Below are 20316 nucleotides of genomic sequence, written 5' to 3'. Positions count from 1 at the left end.
CAGGTGTGGACCTATCTCCATTCTAAAACTATGGCAATGTTCAAATATTTAAATGCCATCTATTGTCAGAATCTACATGCTGTCATCTCTGGCTCTGAATGAACAATGTATTCAACAGTATCTGTGGCAATATTTGACTACATGAGCTACACATTGTTCAGCAGTACAACCAAGTCTAATAGTTTCACACAGTACAGCACCTGATCAAATGAAAATGATCCTGACCCTTTGAGCCTTACCTTTAGTTGAACCACAGCAACCATTTTAATTCATTATCCATTATACGTTATGGTGGTGCAGTATTCAATGCCATGGCAGATGTTTACACATGGCACAGTTAACTTTATGAGCTCAAACAATGTACCCTGTTTATACTATTGCAATAGTTTAAATTACAATTTTTAATCACAAACTTACGACAAAATGTGAAATAATTAAATAATCTCAACTCAACACCCCTTTTATCATTTGAAACCTTGAGTTGGAATGTGGCAATTCATTTCAAACTGTTGGGCAGATATCCAGCAACCCTTCATTGATTCCGATAGATCACTAACAGAGTGCTCTAGATTTTATTTGCATTCATTCCCTACTCACACCTCCCAGATGGCAGAGGAAGTTAAAATGAATTCAGCAGCTTACACACACAAAACGCTGGAGGAACTCAGTAGGTCAGGCAGCAACTTTGGAGAGGAATGAAGAGCCAAAGTTTCAGGGTAAGGCCCTCAATCAGGACCCTCTGATTTCACTGCCTTTACCTTTTCCTCCTGTTAGCTGGCAGGCAGTCAAATATCTGCAGGCAGTGTTTTAAATGACTGCCGAAGTTCAGTCTAAGGATGCCCATATAAACTCAACTCTTATCCCTGTTCTCTGTGCCGTCACCCTCCAGTGGGTTAGAGAATGTATGTGGATCAGCAGAACAGCTGGACTTCAATCTTTATGGTCAGAACAGGTGTAGCTTCCACACTCCCACTAAAATCACTGATTAAATACTTTGAATTTGAAGTCTGCAATATAAACAGTCTCCCTATTAATAGAGGTCTCCACTGAGGTCTCCATTAAGTCATTAAAGAGAAAAGTTCCATTTTTAAATTGAAGCATCCGTTTGTAACCCAGTTTTAAAAACGTACTTCAGTTCAAAACACCTTTGTAACATCCTCCTTCTAGTTCAGGGTGCAACTTAGGGTGAGCTCTGATAGTGGCTTGATGAATCTGTGCTGAATTCTGAGTAATTAGATTCCAATTTTGAGAGTCACGTCCATATTGCTTGAGAAAATATAGTCCCTTCACAATGTCATTGAATTGGGTTAGGGAGACTAGTTCCTTTGATGTTTTGCCTGCCTTTCAATCTGCATAGCTGAAATGAGAAAGGCTCATTAAACCCTTCTGCTCAATTCAATTTTTTTTGTTTGTTTCTCTAATTGTTCCATCTCATAGTTAACTTTAGGAAGAGTTTAACATCCTGAGGATACAACTAAAGCAAGCAGCAAGAAAAAGAAAACAAAGATTAAAAGGAAATGAAATCCACATGCTCTCATTTTGAGTGTTTTTTGCAATTCAAACTTGCCTGAATGAAAAATTCCTCTGCATTTAGGAGACACAAGAGCTCCACTTAGAGAAAGGAAGTTCTGCTCTTTAGACCTACTTAAATTCTCAGGCCCTGCTTTGTGAAATCCCAGTGGGGACTGTCACTGATCTTTGAGTCACAAAAAAAATAGATTTTCAATGGCACAGATGCAGCAATATCACTGGCAAGATTGCTGGAACTGGGGCAGAAACTGAATGAACAGTAATGTGGCAATGAATCATAAACCAATCACACTGTCACCGGCAGTCAGAAAGAGCAAAACTGTCCCTGCCTTTCCAACTAACTATTAGAGATACTTTTGTTATGTTAACATATTAGTGTCACTGCATAATGTATGAGAAGGAACAAGAACAAGTAACCTGAAATCTTTTACTCATTGATAGCTTTAAACAGCTACATTTTGGTGTTGGTATCTCTGTGAAGTAGAAGGTGTAGATGCAGCATCTATAGCCTTAGCAACAATGATGAATTTCTATGGAAACAATTCCACATCAACTAGCCAGTAAACATGGTTTGAAAGCACAGCTGGTGGCAAAATTTTCCCAGGTATGTAGCGTAGGTAATGATAAATAATCCACGAACAAAAGATCAACAACAGTAGTCTGTCGTATTGTGGTAATCTTGGTATTAAGAGGATTAAACTCTTCAGTACTGCAATATTGTCATTTTGGCAAGAAGCTGGACCAAATTATGTTCATGTACAAACATTATAGCTAGCCTAGAGTTGAGGAGGGAGTGAGAAAGGGTGAGGGAAGTGGGGACAGTCAAACATCTGTGTCCTCCATGGAAAGAAATGGAAGCAATTTTTATGGCAAAAATTATGCTTGAGGTAGAAATCATATTGAAAACGTAGAGGCACAGAACACTGCAGTGAGGAAGCATGAGAAGACTATTTTATTGACAGAGATTGTCTCTGAAATCTTGCTTGCTAATTGGGTGGCCCCGCTGAAAGTCAGACAGCTACTACAAAATCACAGGATTATTTCACTTCATTGCCATTTTAGAAAGCAGAGAGCTAATAAAGTCAGCACAAGAATGGGAGAAAAGATGGGTAGATTTGACATTGGAAAAAACCTTCCAGACACTGTGGCTTGGTGAGATTTTGGAGTATGCGTTATGCATCAGATTGCTCCGAAGTTTAGATGAAGAATAGATTCAGCTTTAATATCACTCTGGCCATTGGCTGCTGTTCATTAACACCATGATAGTAAACTTGAGATTGGCAGCTTCCAGTATTGGAGAACTTGGCACCGTGGTAACAGCATTCTGCTTAGTAGACGAGAAGTTTGTGCATAGGTTAATTAAAGGAAATCAGAGAAGGTTGTGTGAAAATTGTAGGCACTGTCAGGCTCAACCGCAGAAAAATATGACAACAAAAATGGGTACCTCCAAGTTCCAATTTGATAACCAGGAAAATGGAATGAAAATGTAATCTTTTTATGTTTTCTATATGTTAATAACCTAAAATACTTGTTCTAAATTTGTGTTAAGCAGCCTTTCTTTACAAAGCACTGTGTAGAGAATTTTGAAAATGATACTGGACCCTAACTCCGAACAAAGTGATATTTAACATGAATCCCTGTGCTGGCCATAAACTGCCATCCTAACCACCCACCTCACAAAATAAGCTAACCCTTTTCTCAGAGAGGAGAGAGTGACTTGTGTTTCCCTCACGGTTGGATTGTTGAAAATGATCATTGGAACACTGTTCCACAGTATTCATACATACGACTGCATTAGCATATGTACAGAAGATGTCCTGAATTCCTCACTGCAACCAAAGACCCCAACTAGATGCTGAATGATTTTGTTCAGGGTCACAATTCAACACACACAATATATTCAATCATCAGAACGCAGTACCTGCTGATCTCATTTGTGTGATAAAGATCTGATTTTGTATTCCTGTCTGGAATGGAGGGTGCCATAATCGTAGATTTCACTGAGGTGCTATATAAATGAAACTTGGTCCTTATAACAAGAGTGATAAAGAATAAAGGTTGCTCTTCTTTCATAAGGAAGGAATTTCCAATTTTGCTTTACGACCAGGGAACAAGACAAAGGAGATGGTTATTGTCTTGAGGAGAACTCGCACCACTCATCCCTCCCTCTCAGTGGTCCCCAACCAAAGCATGTGTTACCGGGCCACGAGGAAACGATATGATTGGCGATATGAAACAATATGAGTCTGCTGCACCTTTCCTCATTCCATGTCACGCCCACTGTTGAACTTGAACACATGCGAGGTCATTATCCACGCGAGGTTATTAGCCTACAACAACTCAATGAGTAAAAAACAAATGTCGCTTGAGAGTTTCTTTGGAAGAGGTGGTAGGGACATAAGAGACCAAACGATGATGATAACACAGAGACAGCTGAGGCCTAGACTGCAAAAAAAAAGAAGCTTCCTTTAACAGAAAATATGACGAATCGTACATAAAATATGGCTTTAATGCAACCATTGACTCATATGCTCCAAGCCCCCTGTGTGTGATATGTGGAGACAAGCTGTCTAATGAGGCAAAGAAGTCCTCAAAACTGCTTCGGTACCTTGAGTCCAAGTGCCCTGAACTTAAAGACAAACACATTGAGTTTTTTGAATGGAAAAAACATGAGCGAGTGGGACAGTAGCAAATACTGAGAGCCACCACCTCCACAAATGCTGCTGCTCTGAGAGCATCGTACTTAGTGGCTAAGAAGCCTTTCACTGTTGGTGAAGAATTGATTCTGCCTGCTGCCAAGGGCATAAGCCTGAACTGCTGGGAGAAGCTGCAGCTAACAAGATGGCACAGGTATCTCTTTCAGCGAACACAGTTTCAAGGAGAATCGATGACATAGCGGAGGACATCGAAACACAGCTGTTGAAACGGCTTAAGAGTCACCATGGTATGCTATCCAGGTTGACGAGTCTACCGATGTCGACAACAAGGCAATACTGCTGGTTTATGTGCGATATACATTTCAAGATGATATGCACGAGGGTATGTTGTGTGCACTGCAGCTACCAACTAACACAACTGGGGCAGAACTACTCAAGTATTTGACTGACTACACGTCAGGCAAACTGGACTGGTCATTCTGAGTTGGAATATGCACAGACGGGGCTGCAGCTATGACCAGACGGCTGTCTGGTTTCACTACCTGAGTCAAAAGAGTGAATGTCAGTCTACACACTGTGCCATACACAGGGAAATGCTGGCTAGCCAAAAAATGTCACCTGATCTTAACAGTGTATTGAGTGACATTGTTGAAGTTATCAATCACATCAAAGCAAAAGCCCTTAACTCACATCTGTTGTGCAGTTTTGCGAGGAAATGGATGCAGAGCACAAACGCCTTCTCTTACACACTGAAGTCAGGTGGCTATCAAGGGGAAGAGCCCTGGCCAGGGTTTTTGAGTTAAGACAGCAGCTACAGAGATTTCTTTCAGGAAAAATGTCACCACTGGTAGCACACTTCAGTGACGAGGAGTGGATAGCAAAACTCACGTATCTGTGTGACATCTTCAACCTGCTCAATGAACTCAATTTGTCACTTCAGGGGAGAATGACAACTGTCTTTAAGTTGTCAGATAAAGTATCTGCTTTCAAAGCCAATCTGGAACTGTGGGGACGGCGAGTGGACAGGGGTATATTTGACATGTTCCCAACATTAGCTGGGATTTTGGGAGAGACTGAGGCTGCACCATCCTTCTCACAGCTGGTGCACGATCACCTATCTTTGCTGTCGACAAAATTCAAGCGTTGCTTCCCAAATGCAAAAGACCCAATACCTGCAAAGGAATGGGTCCATGACCCATTTGTGAATGTCCCTGGTGAATAATCCATATCAGCCCGGGACTAAGGTCAACTCATCAAGTTTGCAAATGACGGTGGGCTGAAAAGTATGGTTGACATAACATCTCTGCCGGCATTCTGGATCAAAGTCAAGGCTGAAAATCCTGAGACAGCCACGAAAGCACTGAAAAAGTTGTTTCCATTTCCAACATCGTATCTCTGGCAAAGCAGGCTATTCTGCAATGAATGCAACGGAAACTAAATTGAGGAATAGACTGGACATAAGAAACCCTCTTAGAGTATCGCTGTCTCCCATCACCCCTCAATGTCTTGTTGCAGGAAAACAAGTCCAGGGCTCCCACTGATTTGGCGATATTGGTGTGTTGCAATGATTTTATATGTTCATACGAGGAAAATATGCACTGTGTGTTTAATATCCAAACATTATTTAAAATGTTATGATGCAATTGACTTATAAGTGACTTATAATTGACTTATCACTATATTCATGCGAGGAAAATTTGTGCTGTGTGCTTAATATTAAATTCATTAGATGAACCCTTTTAGAAACAAAATTGAGTGTATTAGCCACTTACAGTTGACTTATCACCTATATTCCAGCCGTGATTAACACTCCCTCCCCCCATCGGCCGGTCCACAAGAATATTGTCAATATTAAACCGATCCACAGGGCAAAAAAATGGTTGGTGACCCCTGCTCTACATCATCAGCCGCTGAGCAGTGGAAACTGCAAGCCGTTTTAAGCTCCTGGGAGTGCACTGTGAATAAAGTCACTGGAGAGACACTGAAGCTAGTGGACTTAGAAGTGTTTTATTCAGCAAAAACGAACAACAGGCATCATACTGAGACATTTTTGTAAGAAGAGGTCTCCTCAACCCAATATTACATGACATTTTAAGAGCTAAAGGTTAATGGTAACAGGACAATTCTTTGGTTACAATGCATCTACAATGCTTCCTTTGAATTACAAGCAGTTTTCACACACTTCCTTCTTCGCACTTACACTCCAGACACCCAAAATGAATGTTAATCTCCACTGACTCTAGGCCACATTCATGTATTTGCAGGCACCTGAGGTCTAATTGTTCCGATCTGCATTTTAAATTCAATCTACAATCCACATTCAAATGTAAAGATTAGTTGCCGGTGAAATTAATATTTGCAATATACACTAACACCAGGATATACCCTAACATGCACATCGCACACAACCTCTCATGCTTCCAGAACACATCCTTTACAGTCAAGAAAGCTGACCAGTGCCTCTACTTTCTGAGGAGGCTGAAAAGGGCTGGGCTTTGCACATCTATAACCATTTAACAATTACAGCACGGAAACAGGCCATCTCAGCCCTTCTAGTCCGTGCCAAACATTTACACTCACCTAGTCCCAGCTACCTGCACTCAGCCCATAACCCTCCATTCCTTTCCTGTCCATATAACTGTCCAATTTTTTTTTTAATGACAAAACTGAACCTGCCTCTACCACCTCTACTGGAAGCTCGTTCCACACAGCTACCACTCGCTGAGTAAAGAAGTTCCCCCTCGTGTTACCCCTAAACTTTTTCCCCTTAATACTTTTGCCTTATACCCAGGCCATTCTGCAGATGCTCAATAGAGAGCATCCTCTCAAGCTGAACCACTGCCTGGTGCAGAAACTGCTCTGCAGCAGACAAAACTACCCAACCAGCCTACCCACCATCAATGTCATATACTGTAGACAGAAAGGTGCTGGAAAAGGAATGTCTTGAAGGATCCCACCTACCTTGCTCATGGACTGTTTGTCCCACTTCCAGGGAGGAGGCTACATAGCATCCACACCAGGGCCACCAGACTCAAAAACAGTCACCTTCCCCAAGCAATAAAGCATCTCTGGGGACGGCTTATCTACTGATATCTACTATAAGCCTCCAGACTCTCACAGCTACCTGGACTATTCTTCTTCCCACCCTGTCTCTTGCAAAACTGCTATCCCCTTCTCACAATTCCTCCATCTCCATTGCATCTGCTCTCAGGATGAGGCTTTTCATTCCTGGACGAAGGAGATGTCTTCCTTTTTTAAACAAAGGGGCTTCCCTTCTTCCACCGTCAACTCTGCTCTCAAACGCATCTCTCCCATTTCCTGCACATCTGCCCTCACCCCATCCGCCTGCCACTCCACTCAGGATAGGGTTCCCCTTGTCCTCACTGACCACCCCACAAGCCTCCAGGTTCAACGTATAATTCTCCGTAACTTCAGCCACCTCCAACGGGATCCCACTACCAAGCACATCTTTCCCTCCCCCACTCTTTCTGCTTTCCGCAGGGATCGCTTCCTACGCAACTCCCTTGTCCACTCATTCCCCCCATCCCTTCCCACTGATCTCCCTCCTGGCACTTATCCTTGCAAGTGGAACAAGTGCTACACCTGCCCTTACACTTCCTCTCTCATCACCAGTCAGGGCCCCAGACAGTCCTTCCAGGTGAGGCGACACTTCACCTGTGAGTCGGCTGGTGTGGTATATTGTGTCCGGTGCTCCCGGTGTGGCCTTTTATATATTGGTGAGACCCGACACAGACTGGGAGACCGTTTCGCTGAACACCTACGCTCGGTCCACCAGAGAAAGCAGGATCTCCCAGTGGCCACACTTTTTAATTCCACATCCCATTCCCATTCTGATATGTCTATCCATGGCCTCCTCTACTGTCAAAATGAATCCAAACTCAGGTTGGAAGAACAACACCTAATATACCGGCTGGGTAGCCTCCAACCTGATGGCATGAACATTGACTTCTCTAACTTCTGTTAATGCCCCTCCTCCCCTTCTTACCCCACCCCTGACATACTTAGTTGTTTGCCTGTTCTCCATCTCCCTCTGGTGCTTCCCCCCCTCCCCCTTTCTTTCTCCCGAGACCTCCCGTCCCATGATCCTTTCCCTTCTCCAGCTCTGTATCACTTTTGCCAATCACCTTTCCAGCTCTTAGCTTCATCCCACCCCCTCCGGTCTTCTCCAATCATTTCACATTTCCCCCTCCCCTCACTACTTTCAAATCTCTTACTATCTTTCCTTTCAGTTAGTCCTGACGAAGGGTCTCGGCCCGAAACATCGACAGTGCTTCTCCATATAGATGCTGCCTGGCCTGCTGTGTTCCACCAGCATTTTGTGTGTGTTGTTTATCTATCATAAAGTGTACCTTGATGCTGCATATGATCCCATTTACCTCAAATACTAGAATGCTACCACTAAGCCAAGAATGACATCTTAAAACTGACAGCTTAAGCTTCAGTTTATCTTTTATATGACACTCATCTACTATTTTAAAATCGAAAGCAATAAGATAGCATGAATTAGATTGTTCATGTTTCAATGTTAAAGGTAAGGCAAACAGAACAGATGGAATGACAAAGGCAAGTGTCATATTGATTTTGCCGGCTATCAGAATAAGACCTGCAATCAGGAAGGAAGGAATAAACAAATCAATATCATGCATCTGTTAAGCTCATAAAAAATCTCAAACATATAGCTAAAATCAGAAAGAAAGCTTTAAAGTGCGGTCCATTTTGCTTCCATATTGAGATGTTGCATTTGCTTTTAAAATTGCCTACAAAACTATGTATTTGGGCAAAATTGCATCTTACCACTTGGGAGAACAAGTTTGAAATGATTCCTTTCAGTCAGTAAGAACTGAACTTGGCAGATCACTCTGCCCAGTAATATATGAATGACGTTGCCGATGTTCTATTTGACCAATTCAACAAGAACCCCACAACCAACTTGTTTCCATATTGAAGCACCCTTACATCTGTTTTGGGTGAGCACACTGTTGCTCTGCTTACGAACCTCAAACCCTTCGAAATTGCACTAGCAATACTTTGGGTGTCATTGGGCAACCTTGTTTTTAAGGTGAAATACAAAAATTATCATCAGAAGTTCAATGCCAAAGGAATCATGAGTAGTTATGCTACAACTCAAGGGAAAATGATTGAGTTGCAGGGAGTACTCACTGACCCAGTAGAAAAAATTAGATCACCTGAAAACAGGAACAAATTTTATAAAAAGCTCCAGTAATTACAATGTTCTGCATAGCGAGCGGAAGGAGCATGTCCTACATACACTATTATCAATGTAGATAAAATTACACTCTTCTCCAGAGAGGGACCAGGAACAAGGGAAGTGGTAGATGTGGGCTGCTCAGGTGCAATGTCAGCGGGCAGTTCTTCATACAAAGGAGTGTGGAAATTTAGAGCTTGCTCACCCACGAAGCTATTGTCTGAGTCAATTCAAAATGTAAAAACTGAAATTAATAGGATTCTGTTCAGTAACTGCATTAAGGATTAAAAGAACAAAGAGGGCAGATGGAGTTTAGATACAACACAGCTTTGATGTAATTGAATCAAGCTTGAGCAGCCACATGGCCTAATCCTGTCCCCATATGTTTGTGTTCCTACTAAAAAGGTATATGGGCATGTGAATAAACTCACTATCTAATAGACTGTAAATTCTTCCATGCTGCTAAAATGGAGCAAAGATTAGATGCACACCAGGATTGATCAAGACCGTTGGGGGACAGCTTTCATTAGGTACATTCTGTGCTGCTTCCATCTTGCAAATCCAGATTGTTGATGCTCAGAATGCTTGCAAATCCTCATCCAAGGCTAGGCCTATGGTGCAACTCCCTCTGCTGATTCCAGTTATCACAGGTCGATGGATGGCAACCTCATCGCCAATGCCAGTGGAGGTGGGCACCCTAACAATGATCATTGCGGACGTACCCCAGCCTTCAATTAAAGTGAATATAATGGGTCTACTGGCAGACAACCTGAAAACAATTCACGTCCGAGAGGCAGGCCTGTCAGCTCATCAAGCCCACCGGGAATTATTTTTACATCGGTCCTATACTAATCCAATATATTCCACTTGAAAAGCCTTTTGCATCTGGCCAAATGACATCGGCAAGAGCCTACTCCAGAGCTAAGGCAAATGACCAGCACAGGGTGAGGGAGCTAAAGAATCCTCGGTGGGCTGAAAAAGCCCTGGAAGTCCAGTGAGCGGCAGACTCCAGTGACATGACAGGCTTCTTCAGTTCCACCAAAGCGGTCTACGGTCCAAGTTACCTCAAATTCAACCCCCTGTGCTCAGAGGATAGGAAGAACTTTCTAAAGGATCAGAAGGATCTCAATGATCAATGGAGAGAGAACTTGACAGCACTGCTGAATGAGAGATTACTAAACAGAACCTCTAGGGACCTGTGAGAGAAGACATGGGGAACCTCCTGCTATGAAAGAAGTCTGTGATGTCATGAGGAACATGAAAAGCGTCAAGGCTACCAGTTATGACACAACAGGCTAAGTGCTTGCACATATACTTGTCAAATGACTCCTTCCACTATCTGAAGAAGTACTCCCTGAATCACAGTCCAATTTCTCAGGCAAGGTTGAATGCAAGCAGGCATCGAAACGTTGCTGTCTCAATAAGTACTATGACGAAAAGAATGGAGTTAAATACCATCACAGTGAAATAATAATTAGCTGACATGTGCATATTCATGAGTGCAATTGCCGTATCTGCTGTGCTGCTGAATCCGTGGTTGTGTCAGGGCCCACTTTCCTAGGCGCAGACCTGTGTTCGCTGAAAGTCCCAGTGAACGACTTGTCCAAGATGTCCTTCGTCAGGATCCAAGTACGTTCTTCTGGACCATACCCTTCCCATTCCAAAAGGTACTGGACCTTACCACGTACCAGGCGAGATGCCAGGGGGCACCACACTGCATAGACCAGGAAACCATCTACCAAGCGGGGAGAAGGGGGAGGTGGGATGACTGGGGCCTAGGGGAGAGGTAGTAATCGGCTTGAGCTGGGAAACATGGAATACTGGGTGGATCTTCAGTGATGCTGGTTGACGCAATCGATGTGACACCTTGTTGACAGCTTTTTCCACTACAAATCGTCCCAAATAGCGCAGTGTTAATTTGCGGCTCTCGACTTTCAGGGGAAGGTCCCGTGATGCCAACCAGACCTCCTCCCCTGGCTTGAATGGCCTTACCTGTCGACGGAGCCGATCGGCCTGCCAGGAACGCACAGCAGAGAAGCCCTGGCTCGTCTCCAGGTGCACTTGCAGCGCTGGATCGGCTGTTCAGCAGCAGGAACTCCTACGTCCATCTCCCGATCAGGGAAGAGCAGGGGCTGGAATCCCTTCTCTGAGACATACCCGTGAAGGACAACTGGATCTCTGCCCAAACCAACTGGGAACTCCAGGACGTGGGGTTGGAAGAGGTTGTCTCCAACTCCTGGTTCACGCTCTCAGTCTGGCCATTGGATTGGGGGTGGAGGAGAGGCTGGCCGTGGCTCCTACAAGAGAGCAGAAAGCTTTTTAGAAGTGGGAAGTGAACTTTGGTCCACGATCAGACACTACGTCTTGAGGAAAGCCAAGGAGCCTGAGCACATGTTGAACCATGAGGGTGGCATGAGGGATGGGAGCTTGGGGAGGGCAATGAGGTGGGCAGTCTTGGAAAATCGATCCACAATGACCAAAATGGTGGTGATTCTATTAGAAGGGGGCAGACCAGTGATGAAATCTACTGAGAGGTGGTACCAGGGGCAGTGGGGCAAAGGCAATGGAGATAACAGACCCACGGGACTCTGGCGTGATGTCTTGTTCCGAGCGCAGGTGGGACAGGCAGATACAAAATCATGGACATCCTAGGACATCGATGGCCAGCAAAATTGTCTCTTTAAAAAACCTGGGTCCATTGAATTCCCAAATGTCCAGCCAGATGGGAGGAATGACCCCATTCCAACACTTTGGAACGTACCACAGCAGGGACAAACAGCCTGTTGCAAGGTTCCCCCATCCGGGCCTGGGTCAGACTGTTGGGCATCCCTCACCTCTGCCTCTATTGGAGCAGCAATACATGAGTGAGAAAGAATGGGCTCTGGATTGGCATTGTCCTCACATCCGTCGAACTGCCGTGAGAGAGGTAAACCTTTGTATTCCTGCTGCCAGAACAATAGGTGAGGGTAACATTGAACCATGTGAGGAAGAGAGCCCACTGAGCTTGACAAGAGTTGAGTCTCTTTGCATCCTGAATGCAGGATGGTTCCTGTCATCTGTCCAGACCAAGAATGGATGCTCTGCTCCCTCCAGCCAGTGTTGCCATTCCTCCAGAGCCTCCTTGACAGCCAGAAGTTCCGGGTTCCCAATATCGTAATTCCTCTCAGTCGGATTCAAGCGACGAGAAGGAAAGGCACAGGGGTGCAGCTGGCTATTTACAGACAAGCACTGAGAGAGGGCAGCTCCAATGCCTACATCGGATGCATCCACCTCGACTGTGAACGGTTGTCATGGGTCTGGGTGTTGCAGCAGCGGGGCAGTGATCTGAAAATGTTTGGTCAGCACCATCCGTCTAATGAAATCCTTGGTCTTCTTGGTGAGTGCATTTATAGAGGCCTCAATAGAGCTGAAATTCCATATGAAGTGGCGATAAAAGTTCAGAAACCCCATAAACACGGGGAAATCTGCAGATGCTGGAAATTCAAGCAACAACACACACAAAATGCTGGTGGAACGCAGCAGGCCAGGCAGCATCTATAGAGAGAAGTACAGTCAACCCTTCGTCATGTCTAACTGGAAGATAGTCCTGACGAAGGGTCTCGGCACAAAACGTTGACTGTACTTCTTCCATGAAATGCGTACCTGTTTGACTGTAGACGGTTTGGGCCTCTCTGTAACGGCCTGAACTTCATTAGTGTCCATTTGAACACTGGATGGGATAATTATATAGCCCAAAAATGGCACCTGGCCTTTATGAAACTCACACTTCTGGGCTTGGCATACAGGTTTTTTTCAAGAAGCCATCGGAGTACTCTCCGGACATGCTGGACGTGCTCCTGATGAGAGTGGGAATAGATACGGATGTCACCTAAACACCCAAACACAAACTGGTTCAACATGCCCCTGAGCACATCGTTAACCAAGGCCTGGAATACAGTTGGTACTCAGGTACTCAGAGTGGGTATTGGAGGTGTTGTAATCTGTCTTCCACTCAGTCCCTTCTTTCATGTGTAGCAGATTGTAAGCATTGTGCAGATCAATTTTAGAAAGCACGGTTGCTGCATGGAGATGTTCGAATGCAGATGCCGGCAGGGGAACAGGGTAACAGTTCTTCAGAGTGGTGCTGTTCAGGGGCCAATAATCAATGCAGGAATGGAGCTTGCCATCGTTCTTGCTCACAAAAAAGAAGCCCGCTCCTGCTTGTGAGGTTGACGGATGATTAAACTCCATGGCCAATGCCTCCTTGATGCATTCCTCCGTGGCCACCATTTCAGGACAAGAGAGGGAAAAGAGCTGATCCTGGGGAGGACTAGTGCCGGGTAGGAGGTCTATGGCATGGTCATATTGCTGGTGTGGGGCAGGGTGTTGGCCTTCCTTTTACTGAAAACCTCAAGGAGATCCGCATATTCAGCCAAAATCCCAGTTAAGTCCACATCCTTAGTTGACACAGGAGGGGGTTCATGGAATGGAGCTTGAGCTGGAACCAGACAGGTAAACAGGCATACCAGTCCCCACTCTTGGAGTACCTTCAGAGACCATCGATCCTTGGGTTATGTCAGGATAACCAGGGGAGACCAAGTAACAGTGGCCTCCTCTTCTGCCATGATGGATGAGCAACACCTCATATTCTGTCTAAGTAGTCTCCAACCTGATGGCATAAACATCAATTTCTCCAACTTCCAGACATTTTCCCCTCCCACTTCACTCTACTTCAATTCCCCACCCTGACCTCTTACCTCTTCTCATCTGCCTATGACCTCCCCCTAGTGCCCTTCCGCCTTCTCTTTCTCCATGGTCCATTCTCTTCTCCTATCAGATTCCTTCTTCTCCTGCCTGTTGCCTTTTCCACTTGTCACCACCCATCTTCTTACTTCAACTCCCCTTCCCCACCTACCTGGCTTCAACTATCACCTTCTAGATTGTCCTCCTCCTCCTCGCATGACCTTCTTATTCTGGCATCTTTCCCCTTCCCTTCCAGTCATGATGAAGGATCTTGGTTCCAAAACACTGACTGTTCATTTATTTCCATGGATACTGCCTGACCTGCTGAGTTCCTCCAGCATTTTGTGTGTATTGTTCTGGATTCCCAGTATTTGCAGAATCTCTCGTGTTTACACTGGTCCTTTCTCTCAGCTCCTCCATCTCTGCTACATCAGTTCTCATGATGAAACTTTCATTCCAGGGCATCTGAGATGCTCTCTATTTTCAGAAAACAAGGTTTCCCCCCACTACTATCGATGCAGCTCTCACCTGCACTTATTTCCTCCATTTCTGCCCTAACCCCTTTGCCCTCCCTGCCCATCGTAACAGGGGTAGATTCCCCTTGTTCTCACCAACCATCCCACGAGCCTCTGCATTTAATATATCATTTTCCACAACTTTTGCCATCTCTGGTGGGATCCCCACCACGAGGCACATCCCCTCCACTTTTCAGACTGTGATTCGCTTGTCGCTTGTCCCTCCCCACCAATTCCCCTCCAAATACTTACAAGTGTCACACCTGCCCCTACACCTCCTCCCTCTCCACTACTGAGGGGCCTAAACTGTCCTTCCAGATGAGGCAGCATTTCACAAGTGAATTCAGTGGTGCTATTTATTGTATCTGGTGCTCCCAGTGCAGCCTCTGATCAGTGATGCAGATTGGGAAATCATTTTATTCAGCACCTTTGTTCTGTCCACTATAACAGCCAGGATCAGCTGATGGCCAGCCATATTCATTTCATTTCCCAGACCCAAACTGATACCTTTGCCCACTACTACACCTAGCCTCAACTTGGCCTCCTGTACTGCCAAAATGAAGTTAGAAGTAGTAATGGACAATATTCTTTCTTGCCAGTATCTAACCTGAATCATTAATGTTGATTTCCATTACTTCTGGTGACCACACTCGTTTGTACCCAACCTTTGCTTTCCTTTATCTCTCTCACCCATTCACTTATTTTCATTCCCCTTCTCACTCTCACGTCTTGCCCATCACCCACACCTTCCTCCCTCTAGTTTCCCACCTCTTTTCATCTATTCCATGGTCCACTGTCCTATCAGCTTCCATTTTCCTTAGTCCTTTGCCTTTTCCAACCATCACATCCCACTCCATAATTTATTTTTGATGCTAGTCTGAACCAGTCTTGTAGTCTCTTGCCATGGAATTTTGCAGGAGAACGTGGAACTGTGCAGCCTTCCACACCATTTCTACTCATCCACACTTCACCTACCCATGTTCCCTCTTCAGCTCAAGTCACCTATCACCGGCCAGCTTGAGCTCCTCCCTCTCCCCTTAAGCCATTATCCGGCTCCCTTCCTTTCCAGTCCTGATCATTTCCCTCCGTCGATGCTGAGTATACAGTGTGTTAAAGTCACTTGTGGTCTTGGGGGCCAGGGAATAACCATTTTTCTGGTCTGATGTTTAATGAGGTTGTAGGATTGATGGTTTTACGGGTCACTCAACCATACACATGTATACAGCTAAACATAACAGCATTCCTCTGCACCAAGGTGCACAACACAGTACAATAACTCACACACTTAACACTCAAAGTAATATTACCACAAATTAATTAACAAGTAAGTAGGTGCGTATACAGCATAAATTAAAAAGTAAACAGTATTACGCTACTAGCACATCATACATGATGAGACCTGGGTGGTGGCAGGGAGTTCAGTAGTCCCACGGCCTGGGGGAAGAAGCCATTTCCCATCCTAACAGTTCTTGTCCTCGTGCTATGGTCCTCCTGCCTGGTGGTAGGAAACTATTGGACGGATGGGAGAGATCACTGACAATGCTAAAGGCCCTGTGTATGTAGTGCTCCTGATAAATATCTCCAGTGGGTGGGAGAGAGACCCCAGTGATCCTCTCAGCAGTCCTCACAATCTTTTGGACAGACTTAGGCTATAAGACATAGGCACAGAATTGGACTTTTCAGCCTGCCATTTCATCATGGCTAATCTGGTTGCCTCACTGATTTGCAGTCCGAAGCTTTGCAATTCCTATACCAGCTGGCCAGGACACTCTCGATAATGCTCCTGAAAACATTGGGTAAAAGGGATTGGGGGGAAGGGTGGAATCTTACTCTCCTCAATATCCTCAGGAAGTGGAGACACTCCTGTACTTTCTTGACCAAAGAGGTGGTGTTGAGGGATCATGTGAGATCATCCGCTATGTGCACTCCCAGAAACTTGGTGCTCCAAACCTTCTCCGCAGAGGAGCCGTGTATGTGCAATGAGGTGTGGTCATCGTGCACCTTCGTAAAATCCACAGCTCTCTCTTTGGTTTTGTCGCATTGAGACCCATTGTTGTACTCACACATTCTACCAGCCTCTCTCCCTCTTCTCTGTATATCATCTTTTCGTCATTGCTGTTGAGGCCAACTACTGATTTGTCATCAACGAACTTGATGACTTGGTTTGAACTGGATGTAGCAATGCAGTCATGTGGGCTAACCCTGAAGCCCTGGGGAGGGCCAGTGCTCAACATGATGTTTCTGCCAACACCAATTGACTGTGGCCTTTCTGTCGAGAAGTCCAGAATCCAGTTTTAGAGAGAGGTTTTCCAACACAAGGACAGTTTAGCCACCAGATTCTGAGGGATGATCATATTAAATGTTGAGCTGAAGTCAATAAATAGCGTGCTGGCATATGAAGCACCATTTTCCAGATGGGACATGACAGAGTGGAGTGCAGAGATTATGGCATCATCAGGTGACTGATTTGAGCAATATGCAAATTGGAAAAAGTCCAATGCAGCAGGGAGATGGGATTTAACGCAATCCATAACTAGTTGCTCAAAGCACTTTGTCTGTTGTAGCAAGTGCAGTCTCCTTTGCAGTTTTATGTCGGGGTAGTAGCTTCGGCACTGGTGATGCAAAAAACTAATTAAACTCATCAAAAAGGCTGGATCCACCCTTGGCTACAACCCAGATACTTTTGAGTTAGTAGCGGAGAGGAGGTTACTAAACAAACTGTTATGCATTATGGAAATCGGGCATATCCTCTCTATGAACTATTGAATAAGCAGTGGAGCATCCTTTCGAACAGACTCATTCAGCTCAGCTGTCACAAGGATCGTTACAGGAAATCTTTCCTATAAATAGGCATATACAACAGTTCATATCTGTGTGACAGGAAAACACACATCATAGTACAATAGCCTCCATTTTATTATTTTGTACATTAATATGGTGTAGGATTGCAAATTATTACACATTGGTAAATTATTACTGTATATATTATTCTGTGCTTTATTATAAGTTACGTCTGCCGACAGCTGATTGTGTTTTTAAGTGTTGCTGCTGTAACGAAAGATCAATAAAGGATTTACTATTATTCTAGTGCCACTAGACAGTAGTCATTGAGGCAGGTTACCGTCGCCCACTTGAGCACCGGGATGATGTTGGGCATCTTGAAGCCTGAGGAGGCCTGGTTCAGAGAGGTGTTTTTATGTCTGTTAGAACCTCTGTTACAGTCCCTCAGCATTTGGCCAGGTGTATTATCAGGCCCCATAGCGTTACATGGGCCATGGCTACGGTCTTCCTCACATCAGCTGCAGCCAGACCGGAGGGGGGGTGGTGGAGGTGATTGAATGGGGGCCTTCCTCACCGGCACATCATTCCATGCATGAAACTGAGCATAAATGACATTCAGCCCACCAGGAAGAGAAGCAACACTTGCTGACAGACCAAGCTGACCTGTCTTTCTTACGGTCCAAATACTCTTCATGTGTCTGTTGTCACAGAAATGCTGGTATATTCTCTGTTAATAGTCCTGCTTTGCCTTCCTGAGTGTGTGGGAAGTACAGCTCTTGTTGACCTGAGAGTTGTGTTATCCCCCGATTTGAAGGCAGCATCCCAATCTCTCAGCCATTGCTTCTGGGGATGTGAGCTCACGTAGATGTATTTTATAATGGTGACATCCTTACTGCACTTCTCTATGTAGCCAGTCACAGATTTGCCAATTCACTGATTTTAATGTCATGGTCGTAGGGAGTCACCTCCCTGAACATGTGTTTTCAAAACATGTTGCTGAGGTTGCTCCTTCTGTACAGGTCTTCATCTCCCTTTCAACTGGTTTAAATCATATAACCATATAACATTTACAGCACAGAAAGGCCGTCTCAGCCCTTCTAGTCCATGCTGAACGCTTACTCTCACCTAGTCCCACTGACCCATGCTCAGCCCATAACCCTCCATTCCTTTCCTGTCCATATGCCTATCCAATTTTACTTTAAATGACAATACCGAACCTGCCTGTACCACTTCTACTGAAAGCTCATTCCACACAGCTACCACTCTCTGAATAAAGAAATTCCCCCTCATGCTACCCTTAAACTTTTACCCCCTAACTCTCAACTCATGTCCTCTTGTTTGAACCCTACTCTCAATGGAAAAAGCCTATCCAAATCAACTCTGTCTATCCCCCTCATAATTTTAATTACCTCTATCAAGTCCCCCCTCAACCTTCTACACTCCAAAGATTAAAGACCTAACTTGTTCAATCTTTCCCTGTAACTTAGGTGCTGAAACCCAGGTAACATTCTAGTAAATCTCTGTACTCTCGTTATTTTGTTGACATTTTTCCTATAATTCGGTGACCAGAACTGAACACAATATTCGGCCTTACCAATGCCTTGTACAACTGTAACATTACATCCCCACTCCTATACTCAATGCTCTGAATTATAAAGGCCAACATACCAAAAGCTTTCTTCACCACCCTATCCACATGAGATTCCACCTTTAGGGAACTATGCACCATTATTCCTAGATCACTCTGTTCTACTGTATTCTTCAATGTCCTACCATTTACCATGTATATTCTATTTGGATTATTCCGACCAAAATGTAGCACTTCACACTTATCAGCATTAAATTCCATCTGCCATCATTCAGCCCACTCTTCCAACTGGCCTAAATCTCTCTGCAAACTTTGAAAACCTACTTCTTTATCCACAACGCCACCTACCTTAGTATCATCTGCATACTTACTCATCCAATTTACCACCCCATCATCCAGATCATTAATGTATATGACAAACAACTTTGGACCCAGTACAGATCCCTGAGGCACACCACTAGTCATCAGCCTCCAACCTGACAAACAGTTATCCAGTACTACTCTCTGGCATCCCCCATCCAGCCACTGTTGAACCCATTTTACTACTTCAGTATTAATACCTAACGATTGAACCTTCCTAACTAACCTTCCTTACGGAACCTTGTCAAAGGCCTTACTGAAGTCCATATAGACAACACCCACTGCCTTACCCTCGTCAACTTTCCTCATAACCTCTTCAAAAAATTCAATAAGGTTTGTCAAACCTGACACCATGACCTTCAAACATGAAATCAGTGGTAGGTTCTGCAAAAATTAACATAATAGTCAGAGAAACCAAGGTGAGAATAGGGATGTTGGTATAAACCAGGTCTAACATATCTTCAACAAAGTCATCATGACAGAATTTAGGCAGGACTGTTTTTAGGTTAGCATGGTTGAAGTCTCCAGCAAACATAAAGAAACCATCGGGGTGTGAGGTTTACAAGTCATTGATAGTGCGATAGAGCTCACACAGCCCTGCCCAGCATTGGCACAAGGGGGGATGTATTCAGCTACAATCACAATGCTGTAAACAGAAAGACCTGCACTTCACCATTAAGAACTCTACCAAAGAGCCATCAATACAAAAGCATTCGCACACCAGTTCTTATTAACGTAAATACATACACCACCACTAAGGGTCTTGCCAGAGACCACGGGAATTCTGTCAGCCTGAAAAGAGGTGAAACCTTCCAGCTGAATGGCTGCATTAGGAATGGTATCCTGGAGCCACGTTTTTATCAGAATGAGCATGCAGCCATCCTTCGTCTCACACTGATTCAGCCTCAGATGCATCTTATTTTCTAGTTTATTTTC

General features: G+C 44.5%; 1 protein-coding gene across 1 annotated transcript in view; it reads left to right on the top strand.

Moving 5' to 3' along the window:
- Nucleotides 1-656: 656 nt before the first annotated feature.
- LOC132378514 (uncharacterized) overlaps nucleotides 657-20316 on the top strand; it is a 92116-nt gene continuing 72456 nt past the window's right edge. The window contains exon 1 of the mRNA XM_059945472.1: nucleotides 657-716. The gene's annotated coding sequence lies outside the window, so the exon portion shown is untranslated. The remainder of the gene's footprint in view (nucleotides 717-20316) is intronic.

Source organism: Hypanus sabinus, chromosome 20 (assembly GCF_030144855.1).
Source record: "Hypanus sabinus isolate sHypSab1 chromosome 20, sHypSab1.hap1, whole genome shotgun sequence".
NCBI lineage: Eukaryota > Metazoa > Chordata > Chondrichthyes > Myliobatiformes > Dasyatidae > Hypanus > Hypanus sabinus.
This window is presented reverse-complemented; position numbering and strand designations above follow the sequence as displayed.